General features: G+C 37.7%; 1 protein-coding gene across 5 annotated transcripts in view; it reads left to right on the top strand.

Moving 5' to 3' along the window:
• Nucleotides 1-2,621: 2,621 nt before the first annotated feature.
• LOC131301488 (protein MOR1-like) overlaps nt 2,622-18,377 on the top strand; it is a 41,930-nt gene continuing 26,174 nt past the window's right edge. For 3 of the 5 annotated variants that reach the window (XR_009191290.1, XR_009191292.1, XR_009191293.1), the window contains exons 1-10: nt 2,622-3,367; nt 3,545-3,620; nt 4,305-4,394; nt 6,600-6,735; nt 7,573-8,624; nt 8,741-9,046; nt 9,278-9,514; nt 9,594-9,721; nt 9,811-9,866; nt 9,948-16,519. The gene's annotated coding sequence lies outside the window, so the exon portion shown is untranslated. Of the gene's footprint in view, nt 3,368-3,544; nt 3,621-4,304; nt 4,395-6,599; nt 6,736-7,572; nt 8,625-8,740; nt 9,047-9,277; nt 9,515-9,593; nt 9,722-9,810; nt 9,867-9,947; nt 16,520-18,377 lie in introns of those variants that run through there. The other 2 variants (XR_009191291.1, XM_058327827.1) reach the window with 2 other exon arrangements.

Raw genomic sequence — 18,377 nt, forward strand, 5'->3', positions numbered from 1 at the left:
AGATCCCTGGCCTAAATGCATGACATTTAGAATCTGGGAAAGTTAATTAAGCTAGCCTCTACGCAGATGGGTACGTACATAAGTGTTAGGTAGGAAGAAATTAAGTTTTTCAGTTACAAGAAAATTTGTCCACACTCGATCATTTAGAGCAACAAAGACTTCAAAAAATGAGCTGATCGAGCAAAAACAAACAGAGAGACCAGTATGTGACAACACAGCAGTACTCTGTTGCAACACCAAGACAATGTTTTGTTTGCTAAAAACCTAGACACTGAGCATTTTTTTTCAACAGTACTACTGATGCATGGCATCTCCTGCAGCCCCCACCCCCCCCCCCTCGGTTTTCCAATGATTACCCTAATACTTTTGTCCAAATTCCTTATTTGTCCTCTAACTAACTGATTCCCTAGTGTCAGTTTCTGGTCCCTATTGCATTTAAAGTGGTCAATTTTATTCCAATTCAACCGCTTTGAAATCATGCAATTGCCTAGTACAGGTGGTAAGGGAAATTACTCTCTCACTCTTCCGTGTTAAGAAAAAAATATTCCCTCCCGTGTTATCGACTCCTTCGGGGCCACTCCATATGGAGCATTTACTTTGGCTTCAAGTGGACACCCCTACTAGTGGGCGGTCGGCTTATGGTTCCCAGGGTTAGTTCTATTGCGCGTAAATTAACTAAGACACCTGGTTACAAAAAAAAAATTAATTTGAAAGTAGACCATTTCTGTTGCAGTTTCTCAAACATGTAAAAAAGTTGGTTTTGGGCTGGCCAGATTTTAGGGGAGAGAGCAATCTAACTGGGCTCTGGTCTTGATATGGTTTAGTTTGATGGGCTTGAAACGTTTGGCTTCTCTTCATTTATGAGAAAAACATTGGGCTGCTCCATGGACAGGCTTTTCTTTTTTTTTTTTAACGTATCTCTCTGACTCTCTCCACAGCAATACAGCATTTAGTACTACTATTTACAAATTCTGTTCAACCAAATTTTTAAAGGATGAAAAATAAAATTCAGTGAAAAAGACAATATTCCAGTAAAAGTAATTTGAGGTGTTCGTTGTACTGCTTGCAATTGAAGTGTTGGAATTTGTAAATACTAGTTTGAAAAGTGAACTTAATTAAGCTTGAATTAATGAACAAGAAATATTACGTTATTGGATCACTTTAGTTGATCTAATATGCAACACATTCCAATGATTTAACATAAGTTTTCATGATATTAGCATGTTACTGTAATTACTAATATGTATCATCTTGCGATTTATGAACTGACTTCGCCCAAAAACTTGTTGCGTAAAGAGGTTGCGATGAGAAACTACAAAATAAAGACTTGCAACGCCAAAGATGCTTGCGACTAGAGTGATTAAGTTCAAGTTGACCTTACTTTTCGAGTTTTCCATTTGTTTGTTCTTGAATATAAAAGAAAAGTAGATCTGATAGGGCATTACTTGTTAAGGACTCTGGTTTTTGAGAGAGAGAGGCGAACGAGAGAGAAGGAGAAGTCGTTGTCTTTTCTGGTGCAGTGATCCCCACCGCCCAATGACTTTACCAACATATCCCTGCACTAAAGGACGAAAAACAAGGAGAGGAAGAAGAAATTTGGGACACAGACGGAATTGTAGAAAAGTAACAAAACCCATTAAAGTAAATTTAAATTCGTGTGAACAGTGTAAAAAATAGAACAAAATTACAAGTATGCCCTCATTCTGCCCCAGCATATGTCGAGAATATTCCAAATCGAAGGACAAAATTAGAAAAATCAACCAAATTTGTCCAAATCGATATAAAGCATTAACATCTTCCTTTAGCCCAGAGGCAAGATTACTACCCAATCGGCCATAGGGCCTAGCCCAAAAGTCCACCACCTAAGGCCTGGCCCCAAGTCAAGTTATGTAATGGGAAAATAACGACCAATGACGTGTTTTTGATAATTAATATTCGTCAAGAACATTTTCAGCATTAATAAATGTTCTCAGCATATCCTTGACAGGATATTAATTATCAAAACACGTCATGGGTCATCATTTTCCCTTATTTTATAAGAGCAACTCCAACTAAGCTCTATAATGATCTAAACTCTATAGACAACTCATTCTCCCTAACTTTATTGTGGTATTGTTGTCAAAATAATATTTTTGGACCCATTTTTTCTTCATGTTAAAGACAACTCATTCACCTAATTTTTGATAATTTTCGGTATCATTTACTTTTTGTAATTATTTTTAGCTTTTTATTGTAATTTTAAAGACAAACTATTCGTCTCGACAAGAGAAATTAGAAAAGTATAAAAATGTGGATTGAAGTTAAAAATAATTTAGGTAAGACGACACTAAAAACTAAAAATGTGGATCTCCAAGAATTTTTTTCTATTAACTTAAAAAGTGATCTCCCTAAATTGTTTGTTCATGATTCTATCAGTTAACAATAAAAAACAATTTGAAAGGGTAATGTTAGTAGCAGTAAAAACTTACACAACGATATAATAAATAATTAAATACTACAGAACAACTACAGGATACTGTAGGATAGTGTTTCAAACCATTCAAAATTTAAATGCACAGGGACTCATTTAAGGAAGAGAGATCATCATTAATTATACCGAAACAATTGCCCCAACGGCCCAACGTCACACACCAACGTCTCTCTCTCTCTCTCTCTCTCTCTCTCTCTCATGCGGAGGACGAACAGAGCTGAAACAAACCCTTTGCGTGTTTTCCCGCCGCTGAAGACGGTGGCCAAGGCCGGAATCACGTGTTTGTACGTTACTGATTTTAATTTGGGGTGGGTTTGTTCGAGCTTGGGGACAGGTGCGGCCATGGTGGTTGAGGGCGTTCCAGAGGAGGGTTTCGTGGGTTAGCCGAAGACGAGGAAGTTGCAGTTGGGGCGGCGGCGGAGGGCGGCGGCGAATGGGCAGTTGTCGTTCGTGAGGCGTAGTGGAGGAGGGCGTCGAAGATGGGTTTGGGTAAGGAGGTGCCGTCGGCGACGGCCGTGGTGGTTTCTGTTTATTGGGACTCTGATGTTTCTGTTTCTGGGTTGTGTTAATGGCGCGGATTTGTAAACAGCAATAACGGGTTGACAAGGGTTCTTTTTCCATTCCATCACTCTAATCTTGTTGAATTCTTGATCTGAGAGAAAATCAGAGATGGGTTTTGTGAGTACTGTGATGGGTTTTTTTCGGATTTGTCTTGTTGGTCAAGGGACCTCGGTTCCATCAAGAGAATTCAATTCAGTCAATTACCGCCTAAAGAAAAAACCACGCAATGTATACACTACTTCATCCAAGCCGTGTATCGTCACCAAAATAGCGCAGCACGTGGAAGGTTCAACGCTCCATTCCTGTTTCCTGGGCAAGCCTGGGGATTCTCAATCGGTATCCTCTCTATTTCTACTTCGTGTTCTGCAATTTTCTAGGGTTTTGAATTTAGTTTCTAGTTTGGTTCCATTTATACGATTTTAACGTTGGTAATTTAGTTTCTAGTCTGGTTCTTGGGAATTTAGTTTCTAGTTTGTTTCTAGTTTGAATTCCGTTCCCTATGTGTTATGGCAGGTGATTCTTTATCGGTAGAAGATAGTTTTGGGTTGAATAGATGTTCTTGTTCGCCACAATACGAATACTAATTCAGGTTCCTTTATCGTTCGATTTTTTTGATTTTTTAGGGGTTTCCCTTGCTATTACCTAACAACCTGTGCTTCGTTTGATGGATATGCAGCATATGCTGATGGAGTACTTTCAAATTCTTTCTTTCAAATTGCTGGTTTATTGGCTTGAAAAATCTGCATAGTTTCTACGATTCCTTGTTAGGGGTGATTACTAGAACCCAATTTCGATGAACTTAACATGAGGCTATTACGTGAGGATATAATTAACCCTACTGTTCTTTTGGATTGAGAGATTATTGCAAGGCTCAATAATCTCGCAGGAGTGTTTGTCTCAATGATGTGCTATTGTTCTTACAATTCTCCCATGTGCTTGCTTGTTCGAGTCATGTATTAGGATTGGTTCTAGCTGGGAGTGATACTGGCTTGTCATGGTTTGCTTTATGGTTTTTCCCTATTGCATTTGGTTTGCCTAATATGAAGTCTCATCTATTTTTTGGTTTTTTTTTCTTCAAGTTTCAAGTATATGATTGTTAAGCACATTGCTATTGTGTCGTCGGCTATGGTGCTGTGCTTCTTCCTTTTTTGTCACCTGTCCTATTGTAATCTATTTATAGAGTATTATCTGTAGATTGTCATGCAGTGTCAATTTTTTTTTATTGTTCTTCTTCCTTCTTACCGTGTTTTCCGTTGCTTTGTGGGCAAGGCAGAAGTACAATTCAACTGTTGTAGCATCTGTTGCTGTCCTTGAGAGACGCTTATTGCTCCATTTATGTGTTCCCAAGGCTGTACGAACTGGGGTGAGTAATTTCTATGGTTTCAATCATGAGTATTAGGTGTGTTTCTTGTTCTCTATTTCTTCCAATAGCTGATCGATGAACCTTTGTTCCCTACTGAATGTCCGAGCTTTCGTCCAATTCCTACCTCATTCAGGTTCGATTAGTTCTTTCCAATCTATTTGGGATGAAATTTTGAGGTATTTTTTGGGATTTTTGTAATTCAGTGCATTGTTTGTGTCGTGGTTATGAAAATGGGGATCTGATTTTTCGATGTTATTTTTCCATTTCTGACCTAAATTTGTTATTCGTTGATTTTGCTACGAGGCTGGTTTGTAATTTTGATGGTTTTCTTCCTCGGTAATGTCGAAAGATCCTGCTTTCTTTGAAGAAACTGATATTTCTTGTTTCATGGATTGATGATTTTCGTAATTTGGTTAGAGTTGCTGTAAGTGGCGTGCACAGGATTTGTGTTAGGAGGGGCCCAAATCACGTGTATTTATTTTCATGTTGATAGTAAGAAATATATTTTATACGTATACTTTGCTATTTTAAGAAATGTTCTTCACTCAAGGAACTTGCAGGGGCCAATTCCATAGAAATTTTCCTGAAAATTAGTATAATAGGCGATAAATTTTTTGAATTTGTGCAGGGGCCCGGTCCCGCTAGCACCCCCTTGGGACCGCCCCTAGTTGCTGTGCTTCTGTTGGTTTTACCCATGTTTTGAGCGGTTAATTTTATGACCCATTGATGCTATTGTGCATTGAAAAATGCAGATGTTAAGTGTCCGTCTTTTTCTCTTCCTTTTTTTGTTTTGGTCTAAAATACGCATAGACAGTATGGTTCTGTGCCTATTCTTTTACAATATTTTTCTATTGGTAGTGTGTTGATAGTGAAAACGCTGAATCGAGTTCATAATTATTTAGGGCTCTATCATTGAAGAAATCAACTGCGAGTGCATATTTCCCTATTCCATTAAACAGAAAACCAATCTTGGCAAAGAATGATGCCAGGCCCTTAATGCGGACTTGATTGGGAGTACTTTACATACTTAAGGATGTCTTCAATAAATTTATTCGTATCCCAAAAAATAAAGAAAACATAGTTAAGTGTGTGATGTAGTATGCTTAAGGGTATGTATGTCATTTTGAGTCTTTTGTAGGAGAGGGTCTATAAATAGGAGTCTAGAGTGCTCATTAGGTAGCTTTTGATTATAAATAATATTGAATATATTGATTGAAACATAGTTTCTCTCCCTACCCTTTGGGGTTTATCCCCTTGAATGGGATTTTGCTCATTACGTTGAATCTTTGATTCCCCTTTGATATTTTGATTGCATCAGTGTGGCACTTGGTTGGAAAGTCAAGTTGATTTGGTTTGATAGCATTGTCTTGCTTGTGTTTAAGTTGTAGGTCTTGCCTACTTTTATGTTTTTAAGGGGTTACGTTGTTCCTTTTTTAGGAGACCATATGTTAGTGGATTTTGGGACAATGAGATAACACAACAAAGTTTTCTCTCAGTTATTTGGGGTTGGTTATGTGAGTCTGTTTAGGCTCACTCCGGTCTGTCCGTCCACCCTCTATCTTGTCTTCCTTTATGCCAATAATTCATGTCTGCATAGGATTTTGCATGTTTTTAAACGAGTTTTTAGTTGCCTAATAGAACTCTCCATTTACTGTGCTACTTACCGATCTTCCCTTCTTCTTTCATTGTGGAATTCCATGGTGCGGAATTGAGAATATATTCTGAATTCGCAAACTGCTTCAAATCTTATTCGCTTCTCATCCCAGGGGACTTTTAGATGTTCGGTCGGTAACGTTACGAGTTTAACGATGTCTGTCCATTGTACAAGATTACGACTCTATTTCATTCTCGAATCATTACAAAATGCCGTTTTCCAACGACTTATTAATACGAACTTTTAATTGGCGGTCTTATTGGAGTGTTGTTTTGGATGCTTTGGTTAAGATAAGCCAAACAATGCAATGCTTGTGGGCTCTAGCCTAATGGATACCCATAGACAAACCTCCAAACATTATATAGTTATATCTCGCATGCTTTCCTTAAGTATTAGACTTGATAGACACAATACTAGATAGTTCTGTGTAGTTTCCTTTTTGGCTTCCAATCTTATTATGTTTAACCTTGCATTTGACCAATGTTTTCCTTTATGGTTTCAAACTGTATCAGGTACTTGGAGTGAGCTCATGTATTTCTGTTGTAATGTAGGTGCTATCATGTTGTCGCTATTGACATTGATCCTCAAAAAGTGGAAATGGCATTAAGTAACGCAAAAGTCTACGGCATGGAAGATTATGTTGATTTCATTGTTGGAGACTTTATCCAACTTGCTCCTTCTCTAAAGGTATGCTTTTGCTCTCCTGGAATGAGAAAATATTGGAATTTAGAAGTAAAGGAAGTCAAGATGTTACTTATAAAAAAAAGAGTGTTTTTATTCTTTTACCTGGATGCATTCTAACAAGGCTTTTATTATGATGGTGAAAATTTGAGGTCAACAATATTTTCAGCACCTCTGCCCCCACCCATCTCTGAAAGACACAAATGAAAAAGCTTGTACCAATGCCATGAGCTCATTTTACTGTTCGGAGCATGGTGTTGTTTTCATGTTTCTGTATATTTAAAGCGAGTTCTTATCTCTATTTTGTGCACACACATATACAGGGATTGCTTAAGTTCTTCGATGTCGTGAGATATTTGATGGCATGTCACATCTGTAACTGTGTAAAATGAAGTGTTTTGGGTGGATCCGTCTAGAAGCAACCTGCCATAGTTTTGTTATCCTACTACTACCTATTGATTTCTCTATAAAAATCAGTTGAATAAAACAGTAAATGGTGTTCAAGAGAAATGGAAAAGAAAAAAAAAAGGCAGAGGAAAGGAGTGGACTATAGATGTTATACATGTGACACAATTGTTTGCTAACAGGTTGAGGGTTCGAAAGTCCTAAAAGTGAGCCCTGGAACACATACCTACCTTGTAAACAGAACTTTGAGCTGTGCAAAAATCTAACAAACATGGAGAAACTCAGCTTTATCATACCTGGGAGATGTAAGGCAGGGATGTTGTTAATCGAAGCTAAAAATTAGACCAAATTGGACTATCCTTTGACGTTTAATATTACTGCTTTTCCTCCTTTTCCTCCACGTAGATAGATTTTATATTCCAGTGTTTGTTTTGTTAGGGGCACGCAGTATTTCTCTCTCCACCATGGGGAGGTCCGTCATATAAAGCAACGAACAATTTTACCCTTGATTTATTGAAGCCAAAAGATGGGTACGTGCTGATGCCCATACGCTATCTTCACAATGGAGCCTGAGTAAAACGATACACTGTCCTTCATTTGTGCTGTATATTTAGACTGCTAATAAAGGATAAATTAGGGAAGTGGAACAGAGACCAAGGGCGTTGGCGCCTTAGGAACATCTGGCATTTAGACTAAACTGATTCAAAATGAAAGAAATTAATCTTGGGGATGGACTAGGAGAAAGGCCATGCGGCAACTTATGTGGAATGATAAGATCCATTGCTTTTAGTTTATGTAGGATGAAGCCATCAGTTGGGACTTAGGAGATTGCCATATGTTTTATTAATTGAAGGGGTGTGGATTGAGAGAAAAATACGCAGATAAGTTGAGTTGGGGAAGAGAGAGAGAGAGGACTTAGGAGATTGCCATATGTTTTATTAATTGAAGGGGTGTGGATTGAGAGAAAATACGCAGACAAGTCGAGTTGGGGAAGCGATTGAAGTGGGGCAGAGAGAGGAGTTAAGGACTTACGGGTATAACTACTTTACCACTGAGTATTTGATATCTTGTTCAACAGCTGACAAAGACAAGGAATTCTTTGAAGATAACCTGTTGGTCCAAGGAATTCTTTGAAGATAAGCTGTTGTCCAGTGCATTAGCTAATTTGCACGACCAGATGAAGACTTTGTCTTTGAAATTAGAGTCGTTAGAAGAAACTGTTAGAAATTGTAAGTTATTCATGTTTTGTTGTTTCACAAGAAATTTCATATACATTTCGAAAATAAGGAAGCTGGTGAGGTGGAAGCTTATCATTTTTCAGTAGGAACCAAAGATTTCTGCTCTGTACTTCTTTAATTCATGGTTAATATGTGTTTGAGTTATGAATGTAAGCGAAAAAGAGTTGAAAGAACTCAGCATTGAGAAAGATGAGGCGGAGAAATCCTTTAGAAACGAACAGTGCAAAGCTGCCAATCTTATCAACGAAAAAGGTAAGAATCTTCATGGCCATTTGTTGTAGAGACAGTTCACAATTTACTGAAGTTTTATGTGTACGAGATTCATTGCTTCTGTTGATGGTCTCTTTCTGGATTTGTGACTCTGGCAGCGTGTTGAAAAGAGAAGTTTACTGTTGGAAATTAATCAATGTGGGTGAAAAAAGAACGCGATAAAGGATTCAAACTATTGCATCTTGCCTCAAGTTGGTTAAGGAGAAGAAAGACCTTGGTTCTCAGTGTGTTTAAAAATAATATGATCAACCCCACAATATGACTTTGCATGTTACACAGAGACAAATGCACTTCAAGTGGTGAATAAGGAGTTAGACAATACGATCATTGAACTGCGAAAAAGTCAAGAATTTGCAATGTTACAGCATGCGAGGAATGCCTTTAGCAGAGGAGAGAATTCGGAGGTTGGAATCTGAAGCAGAATTGTTCTTTCTACGAAGTCTGAAATGGAATTGTTGCTTAACAAATCGGGGCGGGGGGGGGGGGGGGGGGGGGGTGGTTAATGGGGGAATTAAAACTTTATCAGAAAGTTCAAGATTTGAGAGTGAAATGTTAAATATATTAATCTACATGACTTTTTTTTGGTGATATGCTGATATGCTCAACAAAATTGTCGCTTTCTTTGAAACTTGCAGCAAGACTCGTTATTGAAAATTTCAGCATTGGAATCTGAGAGCAAAGATTCTACAGAAAAACTACAGGAAGAGGCGGAGGAAGTGGAAAGATTACAAGAAGAAGTTGATAAGCATGAGCAGCATCGAGATTCACTGGAGATGCAAGTTTGCCAACTTCAAACTATTCTAGAGGAGAAGGAACAACTTGTTCTGCGATCAAAGGACAGAGAGAAAGAGTTGGAAGATCAAAAAACAGAGGTTTCCAAGATTAGAATGACTGCATACTGAAATAATTTTTACCTCTAGCTCAGTGTACTGAATAAATTTACCTTTGCAGCTTCAGGCGGCACTGGTAGATGCTGAAAGTAAACTTTCTGAAGCAAGATGCATTAGGATTCGATGCTTGAAAGTAAGCAATTAGAATTGTCAAGACATTTGAAAGAACTATCTCAGAGAAATGATCAGGTGCCTCCCTTCTCCTTTTACCTTATATGATGTTCTAAAAGTGCTTGGACACGTTTCTTTTGATTAAAACTGGGAGGAGTTGTCATCAGGCCATTAATGATATCCGGAGGAAGTTTGAGGTTGAGAAACCGTTGAGAAAGAAAAGGTTTGGTCATAATCCTTGTCATTTACATCATCTGTTGGTCATTAATAATCTTGCTGACGTGGTAGCATTCTTGACGTTCAGGCTGATAAAGCTGTTCAAGAATTGGAAAGAAATTGTGACCAAAAGCTTGCAGAACACAAGGAGGAATCCCTGTTGTATTTGATGCATATACAGGAGGAACATGCTGCTTTGGTATGTATCCAACTGCAATGCTGGTTAAATGTAAATGGTTGATCATTATCTTCTATCTACTGTTTTAGCTTTTGACAGATTCAAATAGTTTCATAGACGATTCAAGCTACAGTTAAATGGCACTATTAATCATTGTACGTCTTATTGTTTACGAGATTAAATGTCAGAAGTTTTGTGTTTTAGATCTTTTAGAATTTCAACTTGTTCCAATGCTTCCAAAAGTTATTCTTCTTGTCACAAAATCACTCTTTTTCTTTCTCTAATTGCCTCAAACATGTATTCCAAGAGATGGTATATAAATTCCTTCTTCCTTTTAGCATTGCTTATACCAAGTGAAGCCATGGTTTTGTATATCAGAACATACATGAGCTTAGTGTTTACATACTGTCAGTTTATCACCTCTATATCAGCCAGAAAACATTAATGATTTTGACGGGACATTTTTGATGTTTTTGAGCTCGGTATTGCTCAAAAGTTGTTTCTAAGAACTTTTGAACAAAATTTTGCTGTTACGTACAGAAGTTTGACTTTTGTAATATCCATTTGGTAGATCACCCGTATCCAGTATGAGCATAGTACAAAGGAATTGAACCTTAAATCCAACCACAATGATGAGCTTGTTAGCGCATGTTTTTGATGATGAGATTTTTAATGAGTTATTACACAAAATGAATACATGATATTGCTAAACTCGTTGTATGTAAAAGTGTGGTTCAAAGGCTTTCAGAATTTCGGAATTGGATCTGATGCAGTGTCCAGATCTCACGTTTGGACGTCATCAGGTTCTGGTTCTTAGTTTTGGATCTCATGGACTTCATCAGAATTGGACCTCACCAAGTTCTGGTCCTTACTTTTGGATCTCATGGTGTCGTCCGTTTATGCAGTCCAGACTTACCTGTCCTCTGTTTTTACTCTGATGGATCTCACTTTTGGATCTTAAAGTGAAGTCCAATATTGAGGACCAGTTTTACATTACTCTGTTCTCACCCAACTCTCTCTCTCCTACTTTTCACATGGGTCCAAATCTTTTAACTTTGTTTTTTGGGCTATTTAATGACTCTTAAGACTTTGTATATCATCTGAGATTTGGTGTGGACAAATCTTTTTTGTTGGATTAACCTTGTTTCACAGGTATCAACCTTGAGTCGTTCAAGTTGAAAAAGGGGAACAGAGCATTTATTTTGAGAACGTTGAAGCTGTCTTTTAGAAGATTTACCAAGATTTGATTTTGGCTATATGTCAAGAAGTCTTCTCCAGGGATTGATACTAAGAGAGATACGCACCACGTATTCAATATTCAAAAGCACTCATTCAAAATATTCAAGTCTGAGATTTTCACTGTAGATTACCTTCTTCAGACGTTCAAGAGAGTTTAGCTTCCACCGTAGTATTCTTATATACTCTTTGTAGTGTTGAGCCACACTTGTATTTTTCATACAAAGGACTACACTTATTATCCCACCTTGTGAGTGAGAGAATCCAATCCACTGTGTTTTTCAGTTAGGATTTTGTTCCTCTAAAAAGTGTGGGTTGCAAAACACAAGGATTCCTTTAGTGGTGTATCTGGTCTGCGTGTACCAGAGAGATTTGAGATTGTCGTGAAAAAGCTTTGTTTGTGAAGGAGAGTTGGCTCCTGTGAAACCAATAGTGTTGTACGTACATAAGACATAGTGGATGCCAATGATAGTTCAAGGGAACTTCGTTGAAGAGTGGACTAAGCAGTTAGCTGAACCACTATAAAAATCTCTTGTCTCATATTCTTTTGCTCTTCAGTACTTCATTTCATTATTATTTCTAACAATTTCTATTGAAGGCAGAAAAATTAGGTTTCAACCTATTCACCCCCCTCTAGGTTGCTTTATCAATTGGTATCAGAGCGAGGAGCCTTCATTTAAAGGGTATAACAACCTGAAGGAGATCCTATGGCAACCAACAGTATGAATCAGATGGAGGAGGGAGCTGGAACTGGGAGACCACCACTATTTAGCGGGACTCACTACAGCTATTGGAAAAGTAGAATGAAGATCTTTATTGAATCCATTGAGTTCGATCTCTATGGACAATAGTAGAAGAAGGATACACAATGCTAACCGTTACAAATGAAGGTATCACTACTGAGAAACCCAAATCTAAGTGGAGTAATGATGAAAAGAATAAATATACTTTGAATTCGAGAGCTATGAATGCTTTGTTTTGTGGGCTTAGTCCCGATGAACAAACCAAGGTTTCTGTTTGTAAAACTGCCAAAGAAATTTGGAAGACTTTGGAAGTCACCAATGAAGGTACTAGTCAGGTGAAAGATTATAAAATTAGTACACTTTTGCACAAGTATGAGATGTTTAAAATGAAACCTGATGAATCCATATTGAAATGTATACTCGTTTACAAATATTGTGAATGGACTAACATCACTTGGTCGATGGTCGAGAAACTCCCTCTATGGAGATAGTGAGAAAGATTTTGCAGGCTCTACCGGCCAAGAAATGGAGACCTAAGGTCACAACAATAGAAGAAGCAAAAGACCTCAAGACTCTCTAGGTCGAGCAATTAATTGGATCACTCATTACTCATGAAATGGTACTAACAGAGGAGGAAGATGAGAAGCCCAAAAAAGGAATTGCACTGCAAGCTACAAGGATGAAGAATCTGAAGAAGACGAAGAAATGACGCTTCTAACCCGCAGATTCAAAAAATTCATAAAAAGAAAAGAAGTTAGGAGAACAGATCAAGGAGATAGAGAAAGAAAACCCAACAACAGAGAAGAGGAGAGAAGGTGCTTTGACTGTGATAAAGTTGGACATATAGCCGCCAACTGTCAAGTAGAACAAAATAAAGGAAAGAAGGCCTTTGCTGCTACTTGGGATGACGAGGATGATGAGTTGGATATCTCCGACTCCGAGGTAAACGAATTTGGATTTATTGCTTCTATTGATAATGAGCAAAATGATTACTTAGATGAGCATGTAACTGATGGTGATATTTACACGGCCTTTGAAAGTTTGTATAATGAATAAAAAAATATCAATTTAAAAAATAGTCACCTCAAAAAGAAAATTGTCTCTCTTGAAGAAGAAAATAGCATTTTAATCAACAAAATCTCTAGCCTTGAAAAAGATTTGAAACAAAAGAACATTGATTTGGAAAGATTTAACTTCAGTTCAAAAGATTTGACTACTCTTCTTGGAAATCAAAGGTTGTTTGGAGATCGAAGTGGCATCGGGTATAATACATCTTTTGTGACTAATTTAGTAAAGAAGAGAATTTCGAATTGTTTTACTCCTAGAGAATCGCTTCGTAATGTCGTGCTATTTTTGTTTTGATAAAGGTCACATTCAAATAAACTGTCCCAAAAGGAGAACTAATGTTCAAGGACCCAAATTAAGATGGGTACCAAAAGGAAGATGTTATTTTGCAGGAACTATGGGATTAAAAGTAAACATTTGCGATTCCATGTGGTACTTGGACAGTGGGTGCTCTAGACACGACTGGAGGAAAGGAAAGATTCTCACTCCTATCTAAGCACAATGGAGGGATTGTGACTTTTGGAGACAACAGGAAAGGTGAAATAGTAGGAAAAGGTACGATTGGTAATCCTAATAGTTCTTGTATTGAAAATGTGTATTTAGTTGATGGTTTGAAACATAGCCTTCTTAGTATTAGCCAACTTTGTGACAAGGGAAACTGAGGCCTCTTTTACTCAAATCACTGTGAAGTACAAGACATAAACACTAATGAGATTGTTTTCACTGGAAAAAGAACTAACAACACTTATGTTGTCAAAATGAGTGAGATTTCAAAAAATAGTGTTAAATGTCTTGCTAAGTTTTGAAAATGAAAGTTGGCTTTGGCATAGAAGACTAGGACATGCCAACATGAAACTCTTAAAACAGCTTTCTCAAAAGGACCTTGTCAAGGGAATTCCTAAGCTGGATTTTTCAAAAGATAGAGTTTGTGAAGCATGTCAGTTAGGGAAACAAGTTAAACGCTCTTTTAAATCTGTCAATATTGTTTCCACCTCTAAACCATTAGAACTAATTCACATGGATTTGGTTGGGCCCACAAGAACTACTAGCATTAGCGGTAAAAAATATTTTTTGACTATGGTAGATGATTTTTCACGTTTTACTTGGGTAAGTTTTCTTACTCATATAAATGAAGCTTTTAACCACTTTGTGAAGATCATTGCTAGAATTCAAAAAGAACAGGGACGTGAAATTCTCAAGATAAGAAGTGATCATGGAAGAGAGTTTGACTACTCAGAGTTTGAAAACTATTGTGACAAAAAGGGAATACAACACCGGTTCTCTGCTCCAAGGATTCCACAACAAAATGGAGTAGCGGAAAGAAAAAATAGATCACTTCAAGATATGGCCAGGACCATGCTCAAGGACAAAGGTCTGTCTTTTTACTTTTGGGCCGAAGCGGTAAACTCAGCATGTTACATAGGTAATCATGTTTTCTTAAGATCTATACTTCATAAAACTGCCTATGAATTATGGTATGGTAGAAAGCCTAATATTTCTTATTTTAGAGCTTTTGGATGCAAATGTTACATTTTAAATACCAATGACAATATAGGAAAATTTGATTCTAGATCTGATATTGGCATTTTCCTTGGTTATTCTTCATCTAGTAGAGCATATAGGGTTTTCAATAAAAGAACTCTAGTTGTTGAAGAATCTGCAAATGTCACATTTGATGAAATTGGTGAAGAAAATCATGGCATGCATAATATAGATAGATGATGATATCTTTCCTACTGTGATGCATGATAATAATAATAATAAAAGTGAGAAGTGCCCCAGATTACTATTGAATCATCCTAGTGAACAAATCATTGGGGACCCCCAATCTGGAATTACCACTAGATCACATGCTAATATTTGTTCGCATCTTGCTTTTGTTTCTCAAATTGAACCAAAGAATTTTGAACAAGCTGAAAAAGATGAATCTTGTATGCTAGCTATGCAAGAAGAGTTAAATCAGTTTGACAGAAAATAAAGTATGGCATTTAGTTCCTAGACCAGTTGATCACCCTATTATTGGCACTAAATGGATCTTCAAAAACAAGTCGGATGACAAAGGTATTATCACTAAAAATAAGGCTAGGCTTGTTGCTCAAGGATATAATCAAGAGGAAGGAATAGATTATGAGGAAACATTTGCACCTGTTGCACGATTAGAATCTAATCGCATGTTGTTAGCCTTTGCACGTTACAAGAACTTTTCCTTATATCAAATGGATGTCAAAAGTGCTTTCTTGAATGACTATGTGAATGAGGAGGTGTATGTTGAACAACCACCTGGTTTTTCTGATTCTCATTATCCTGATCATGTTTTTAGACTTGTTAAAGCCTTGTATGGACTCAAACAAGCCCCTAGAGCTTGGTATGAAAGGCTTAGTGGTTATCTTATGCAAAATGGATTTACTAGTGGCCTTGCGGATTCCACGTTATTTATTAAAAAAGGAAAAGATGATATACTGCTTGTTCAAATTTATGTTGATGATATTATCTTTGGATCTACTAACAATCACTTGTGTGAAGAATTTGCAAAGATTATGCAGACTGAGTTTGAAATGAGCATGATAGGGGAGTTGAAGTTCTTTCTAGGACTTCAAATCAAGCAAACTGATGGTGGTATATTCATCAATCAAGCTAAGTATACCAAAGAACTTCTAAAGAAATATGGTATGACTGATTGCAAAGAAAAGAAAATCCCAATGGAACAAGCTGTCAAGCTGGAAAAGATGAATCAGGTAAAAGTGTTGATAAAAAGACCTATTGAGGTATGATTGGAGGCTTACTCTATCTAATGGCTAGTAGACCTGATATTTTATTAAGTGTTGGAATTTGCGCTTGATTTCAAGAAAATCCTAAAGAATCGCACTTGAAAGCTGTTAAGAATATCTTGAAATATCTAAGAGGTGCTATTGATTTGGGATTATGGTTTTCTAAAGATACTACGTTCGATATTATTGCATACACTGATCCGGACTTTGCAGGTAGTAAAACTGACCGCAAAAGCACTAGCTGTACCTGTTTCTTTGCAGGACATTGCTTAGTGGCGTGGATGAGTAAAAAACAAAATTCAATTCCATCTCACTGTCCACTGCAGAAGCTGAATATATAGCCGCCGGAAGCTGTTGCACGCAAATTTTGTGGATGAAACAAGTCTTGAAAGACTATGGAATTGATGTTGGGACAGTTCCAATTCTTTGCGACAACACAAGTGCAATTAACGTTTCAAAAAATTTGGTCATGCATTCCCGAACCAAGCATATAGATATTCGGCACCACTTCTTGCGTGAACAGGTATCTCATGGTACAGTAAAATTAGAATATATTCGTACTGACGAGCAATTGGCAGGTATATTTATGAAGCCGCTCGGCGAGGAGCAATTTAACAAGCTTCGCAGACAATTGGGAATCGGAGACCTTCCAACCCAATAGCACATTTCTGTTAGTCCCTCTCTTACTTTTTCTCTCATCTCTGGTTTTAGTCATTTCATTTTTTTTCTTCATTTGTTGTTGTTCCTATTTTTTTCAATAAAAATACTCAAAACATTTTTTAATCCACAAAAAAAAAAAGAAAAAAAAAGGAGAGGGTTGTTTCTATTCCCATCTGTGTCTATACAGGCAAACTTGCTCTAGTTGTTTTGTTTGGTTCTGGACGTCAATTAAGGAGGTCCAACTTCGTCCAAAATAAATTGGTCCTCAGTTAAATCCCCTATCGTTACTTCGTTTCTCTCTCCTGTGCACCGATTTCACCGACTATATCTCTTGCTTTTCGTTACTTCGGACACTCTTGCTACTATTGGTGATCTCCATAGCCCCATCCTATTTTTCCAATTTCCTTGCTATCATGGTTCGAAACGAAAACCCCAATGTTAGAAGATCAAACCCTAAACCTGCTTTGAGGAGACGTCGATCAAACCCCAACCCCAACCCCAACCCCACCCCTTCGATTCCTCCTATTCGACCACGGCGATCAAAAAATGCAGCACCCTTTGATGAATTTCTGTTCAGAACCCTTACCCAGGCTAATCAATGGGAGGAATTTAAAGAGAGATCTTTTTGCACAGACCGTTTGGTTGCTCTTGCGCCCTCTTTCCGATCACATATTTCGGACCATTTGGATGCCCTAAATTGGGAAGGTATGCTTGACATTCCTACTACTGTTTATCCTTCACTAGTAGGCTACTTCTACTTGAATATGACCGTTGATGAGGAGAATGAAAACTTGGTTCTTCACCTATGTCAAAGGCGTTCACATCACCTTAGGTGTAGAGGAAATTGCAACTTTGTTTCACATTTCCACCATTGGTAAGCAAGTGATTTTACACTGTGGCAGGACACGTTGAAAAATATTGCTGATAAGGAGGATTATTATGGCACCCTTACTGGAAATCGACATCATCAGGGGATTCTTAAGTCAAAGACTTTATTGCCTGAGCTTTGCTTGCTCAATCATTTTATAATGGATAATTTGCTTCCTCAAGCAGGACATTTTGATGTAGTTACCCCTTTTCAAGCGTTTTTGCTTTACAATATGGTAAAACATGAACCCTTGTGTCTTCCTTACATCATCCTGAAAGAAATGGCTATTTGTCAGTCCAAAACAGAAAAGTTTACCGTATGGTGCTATGATTACAAGAATTTTTGAAGCTTATGCTATTAATTTGGGTGGTGAAGCCTCTACTATTCTAAAGGATCCAATTGACTCCTACACTGTTAAATGTATGAAACTTCTGGACGTCACTAAAGGAGAAGCAGAGGAACACGGAGAAGAACTACAAGAGGCCCCTATAGCGAATAGTGATGCTGCTGCTCATTCTCGGGCAGTTCATTTCACTGCTATGGGTGGCCAGACTCAGGGGGGAGCAACACCAACCATACTTTGGTTTTTCTCGCTTTAGTACAATGGGTGCTCAAAGAGATATTGGACCATCTCATCTTTCTCTTTCAGATCTCTGTCGCCGGCAAACTGAGTTAGTACACCAGTTTGAGCAATTTCGGTCGGACACTCTTGCTACTATTGGTGATCTCCATGGAAAAATGGATCAAGTGCTGCACTTCTTTCGATGTTATCCACATCCACCTCCTCCGCCTCACCCTTAGCCCTTCTTTATACCTTGCCCCTCTTGCTCCTTTTCTGGTTTTGATCATGTCACAGGGGGAGAAATAGAGGCATTATGATAGTGGGATAATTGTTTGGACCTACATTCCCTATGGGTTAGCTCTTTATCCTTGCTTAGTCTAAGTTTGTTATGTGGATCATTTTATTTACTTGATGGCTTGGGAATTATATTATGTTTAT

Source organism: Rhododendron vialii, chromosome 9a (genome assembly GCF_030253575.1).
Source record: "Rhododendron vialii isolate Sample 1 chromosome 9a, ASM3025357v1".
Taxonomy (NCBI): domain Eukaryota; kingdom Viridiplantae; phylum Streptophyta; class Magnoliopsida; order Ericales; family Ericaceae; genus Rhododendron; species Rhododendron vialii.